We start from the raw sequence: 5,830 nt of genomic DNA, 5'->3' as shown, positions 1-5,830 counted from the left end.
CCCTTGACTACCTTGTATTCTAACCCAGAGCACTTCTGTGTGCCCCTCTTCTGACTCGGTGCTACCTGGTGAGGATGTGTATTCCTCCTTGATGTAGAGCGCCACTCCCCTGTGTTTCCTCCCTGTCCTGTCCCTCCTGTACAGCCTATAGCCCTTGATATTCACCGCCCAGTCATGCATTGGGTCCCACCACATTTTAGTGAGCCCCATTATGTCTGGGTTGGTGTCAGCTAGCAGGAGGGTAAGTTCCTCCTACTTGTTTCCCATACTATGAGTGTTTGTGTAAAGGCATTTGAGGCCTCCTGTGGATGTGTGCACTGGCCTCCTAATCTCAGCATTGCCCTGGTCCCTGTTGCTTACCTGCGTATATGTTCCGCTCGTTGGTCTAGGCTGGGCTGTACTTGTGGGTGCTGCTTGGTTTAGCAGTCCACGGCTTCCTCTGCCCTTGTCTTCCCCTTCCCCTGACGAGTCTAGTTTAAAGTCTGCCGGAGGAGATCCGCTAACCTAGAAGAGAACACACGCTTACTTTTAGGGGAAAGGTGGAGCCCATCCCATCCGAGCATGTCTCTCGTCGTGATGTGCGGGTCGTTGTCAAGGAAGCCAAAGCCCGCCTCAAGACACCATTCCCAAAGCCGCCTGTTGGTCTCTGTGATGTACGTCTCATACCATCTTCCACGTCTGCTCACTGGTAGGACAGAAAAGAAAACCACCTGTGCGCCTATCGCCTTCAGCATGTCCCCCACTGTATTAATATTTGTATAGTGCCTTGAAAATGCAAGAAGCCATATGAAATATTATTAGAGCAAGTGGAAATTTGTATCTAAAACTTTAGCAAAGTGTCAGCCCTTGAAAAATTATGTTGATGAAGTCCTCATGGCGTACACCTCTGGCTTTTGACTAATAATACACCTAGCTAACATATTTTGATTTTTGAAATTTTAATTTAAAGCAAAAGGATTTTTTTCCTTTCATTCTGAGGAACATGAGTGCTTTCTCAGTGCAGCTGATTTGATTAGATAACCTCTGGTGGTCCCTTCTAGTTCTACATTTCTATTATTCTAATTATTAAGATTGCATTTAGAAAATTCTTTTCCTGAAACTTGCATAGAAATCAAGGGCTGGAAGGGACCTTAAAGGATCATAAAGTCCAACCCCCTTCTCTGGGCAGAAATACTGCTGAGAGCAAGCGATCCCAGTAAGGTGTCTGTCCAGTCTCCTCTTGAAGACTTCATAGGTTGGGGACTGCACCTCCTCCTTGGGAAGTCTATTCCAGTTTCTGGTCACTCTTACCATAAAGAAGTTCTTCCTTGCATCCAACCTGAAACCATCCTGTAACAGTTTATGGCCATTGCTTCTTGTCCTCCTCTGGAGCATGCCAGTGAACAGTTTTTCTCCCAGCTCCTAATAATCACTCCTTACATACTTATAGACAGCCACCAAGTCCCTCCTCAGTTTTCTCTTCTCCAGACTGAACAGTTCCAGATCTCTTAGTCTTTCTTCATATGGTTTGTCCTCCAGGCCCTCAATTATTCTTGTGGCCCTTCTCTGGACCCTTTCAAGATTCTCCACGTCTTTTTTTTGACGTGTGGTGCCCGGACCTGGACACAGTACTCCAGCTGGGGTCTCACCAGCGCTCAGTAGAGAGCAAGTATCAATTCCTTATCCCTGCTTGTGACGTATTAGCTAATGCATTCCAATATGCTGTTAGCTCTCTTGACTACAGTGTTGCACTGGCAGCTCATGTTTATTCTATGATCAGCCATAACCCCAAGGTCTGTTTCAGCCATTGTGCTGGCCTGGGCAACTCTTCCTAACATATTGCAGGTTACTTCTCCTCAGATGAAACACTCTGCAATTATCCTTATTGAACTGCATCTGGTTCCACTCAGCCCACCTTTCCAGCTTGCCCAGGTCTCCTCGGATCTGCACCCTATCCCCTAGCGTGACCACTGTTCCCACTTAGAACTGTTCCATTGTCTGCAAACTTGGCCAGTGTGCTTTCCACATCCTCATCTAAATCGTTGATAAAGATGTTAGTGCTGGGAGGCTGGGACTGGGTGGGGAATGGGGCTGGGCAGGGAGGGCCACCATGGGGGCTTCTCTTGTGGCTCAGGGAGAGGCAGGCACAACAGGAGGAGCCACAGGAGATCCTGCAACCACCCGGCTGTGCCTGTCTCTCCCCAGCTGATCCAAATGAGCACCGAATCTCTGATTCTGATTTGGCCGAATAGAATGGGGACAGTGATTCTTCCTTATTCACACAGGCTTATCAATGATGATTCAGTGAGGGAGGGGGGAGTTGCAGCAATGGGTGGGTCTGCACACTAGCTGGACAGCGGGGAGAAGTGGCAGTGAGGGCAGGTAGGCATATGTCCAGAATCGAGGCATTTGGGAGAGGCAGTTGTAGCTGGGTCAGAAGCACCAATCCACCCCATATTGGGCAGGTTTATTTCAGCCCAGCATTCTAACACATTGCTGATCTCTGTTCTAGAATAATGGATGCGTATTGTGAACACTGCAACATAAGACGAGGAGTTTATTCAGTATACTGTGCAAAGGAAACATAATTTGTCTGTTTCAAACTATTATGCATTGTTTCAAAGAAGATCTGCTGAGCTTTTAAAAATATATTGTACTATTCCATTTAAGAACAATGAATCTCATTTTAGTTTTTTTTTCTCTTAAAATAACTTTACCATGTTGGAGAAGGTCCAGGTTCAAATTATGATATCTAGGTCATGGATATGAATGTAGCACCAGAAAACATTATCTCAAAACAGTAGCAAGGTTTGTCAGTTTGAAAATACCAAAAAAGCTGGAAATATGCATCACAGATTTAAAAAAAAAAAGCTAAATCCAGATTTTGGAATTTTACTTGTGGCTGTGTTGCCATAGTTTTATTGCGAGTGTTCTGATGTCCATTATTTATCTTAAAGCTCCCAGTTCTTGATTACATAAAGATCTCAGCTTTTCTTTTTCTTTTCCTTTTCCTTTTCTTTTTTTCTTCTTGAAGCAATTTTCTAGCTGTGGTGAAAAAATGGAAACAAATGTACCTAAAAAGATCAAAAATCAGATGGCAAATAAAAACTCTCCCCAGATTTGTATTGTTTGGTTTTAGAAGGGTGAGACTTTTTTTTCTTTAAATCTTGTGATTTTTGGTGGGAGCCTAGTTCATTAGTTTTGAATGCTTAGAGGTTTGGCAAGCGTGGGCTAGTGATAAGGAAACCTGTAAAAGGGCCTGGAATGATTTTGATGAAAATGATGCTTAGTCCAATAGAGAAGGACGCTGAGCTGTCACGAAGGAAGCTATTCCTGGCTCTGCCACTGGCCAATTGTATGACTTTTGGCAAATCACTTCATGTCTTCCGTACCCTTGTCCTCCTCCCATTTTCTACTGCAGTTCAACGATCTCATTTGTTTAGATCAGGGCTGTCCAAGTCCAAAGCAGCTAGGGGCCGCCTTCCTGTCAGACTGCATCAGTGGGGCCTCACACCATGGGAGAGGCACTGTAAGGGGCTATTGCTCTGTATGCTTTGTAAGGGGCTATTGCTCTGTATTGCACTGTGCGTGAGCATGGGCAGTCCCTCATGCTGCTGTACTGCATGCACATGAGCAGGCACTCCCCAGCATGGCAGGTGCTCCTTGCCTTACCTTCAACTCCCTGCAGGCTCAGTGTGCTGCATTGGCATTCTGGTCTCCTGGCCTCCCAGGGATCGCTGGCTGCACACCACAACATGCTGCTGAGCCCCTTAGGGTTGGGGTATGATTCATGCAGCAGAAGCCATGGGAGTGAAGAAACCCTGAGACCCTGGCTGCTGCTGTAGCTGAAGCAATAGGAGCAGCAGCAGATGGCGGATGGGTGGTAGCCTGCGGGTGTGGTGGGGCGGGGAGCATGTTAACTCCTTGTGGGGCACATGTGGCTCAAGGGCCACCATTTGGATAACTCTGGTTTACATTATGAACTTCTGGGGGCAGGAACTGTCCCTTACTGTTTGTGGGAATGTGGTTGGGATGTGTTGGTGCCTCTGAAATAATAGTTGTAAAAATACTCATTCAGATATTTCACTTATTGACCTGTACTGGTGTCTTTTTTACCTTTGGTAAGCTTTCTAGGATCTGCCTCTGCTGCACTAAGGAATGCCACTGAGAGGTGTGTTACATTACTACAGACATGCTGTAGTAGTGCAGCATGGTACTGAGGGGATGTAGACAAGCTCCATGGTACTGGGGGATGTAGACAGGCCTCTAGAAACTCTTCCATCCAATCCTGTGTAACTCAAGCTTTAAAAAGCCTGGGTGATGCTGGCAGTTATGTCCACAGACCACAAATTTCCACCTGGCTATGTAAACTGAAGCTGTTCAGCAACAACCAATAGCCCCCACAATAAACTAAATTCTCTGAAGAAAGAGATGAGAGATGAAGATAATCATAGGAAGGGGCTGTGTATCTGTCAGTCAGCTCTTGGCAACAGTGAGGCTTCCCTAAAACATGTTAGTGGTTTTTCCTTGGTCTGCTATGATAACCCTGAAAATAGAAAGAGGAGCAGACAAGGAAAAGTGCAGGGGCTAGGGAAAAATCTGCAAGGGAAATGGCAAGTATTTGGAACTGCTGTATTTGCAATCTCTTTGTTGCAGCACCTTCAAGTACAGATGCTGCAAAAACAGAAGCAAAAGATCTAGGGTGGGGGGAATTTTTTCAGGGTTTTTTGGCTGTTCTGTTTTGCAATGTAGTTAACAAAGAGAAATATTTCAGGTTTTAAAATCTGAAAGAACAAAGTGTGCGTGCATGCGTGCACACACCTACGCATGCGCGCACACCCCCCCACACACCTTTAAGGAATGCAAATGTTTCTTTGGAGGTTATAAAAAGGAGGCTGTGTTTCTGTTCAAGATTGGTTTAATAAAGCTCCTGCTGTTTGAAGCAGCTCAGTATTTGGGAAAATTTAAATAAGTCCTGGGGAAAGAAACTAGCCAGCAGGTCATAAATATATAATAAATATAGTTTATCATGTATCTCTGTGATTGGTCCCAACATTTATCAGATGACTCAACAGCTTAACACAGAGATGTCATGCAAATGGATGTGAGAGAGGAGTGTTACATATGTCCAGAATCGAGGCAAAGGTGAGCAGGGAGGAAGACTATGGCAGCAAAAGAGGTAGTTTAAAGGGACTTTATAATCATGTGCACTGACCCATTTAAGGCTTGTGAGGGACTTCCAGGCCAACACTACCACACTTGAGATTGGCCTGATAAACATTTAATACTTGTGAGGAAAGAAGCATGTCTGCTAAGTTGTGGTAGGTGTATGCCTGTGGCCTCAAGAAGGCAGTTTGGCATTTGTGTTTAAAAGGAGGAATTATTACAGATGCTGAATTGTGAGGCTAAGACTGGAGTTCTGTATGTAGGGCTGACTGGGAGTCTTCATCTTCACACTGGCATGGAGTTGGGCTGACTCTGGGAAGTTCCTAGGTGCCGTATCTGGGATCCAGTGTAGCATGACTGACAAGTGACACCTACTGATACCCAGGTTTTTTAACTGGATTGGGGCAGTGCATGCTAAGGAGCAATAAGGCAGCAGATAAAGGATGTCTGGTCTTGATCACTTGCTCTATTTCCCGAAGTGTGAGAAATACCTCAAAAAGGGAGAGATGTCTATGAACTTGTCATTGAAACACCTACTTTCTGTAGCTCATCTCCCCCACACAGAGGTGACCTGAGCAGGGTATGGGGCCCGGGGCAAATTAGCCCGTGCGGGGCCCCGACCCTGCTCCAATCCCACGGGCCGCAGACTGCCACCGCCATCGTTGGTGGCGGTGGGGGGGGGAGG

The sequence above is a fragment of the Gavialis gangeticus genome, unplaced genomic scaffold (assembly GCF_001723915.1).
Source record: "Gavialis gangeticus isolate Ggan-Ray unplaced genomic scaffold, GavGan_comp1, whole genome shotgun sequence".
Lineage (NCBI taxonomy): Eukaryota > Metazoa > Chordata > Crocodylia > Gavialidae > Gavialis > Gavialis gangeticus.
Note: the sequence above shows the minus strand (reverse complement) of the source record.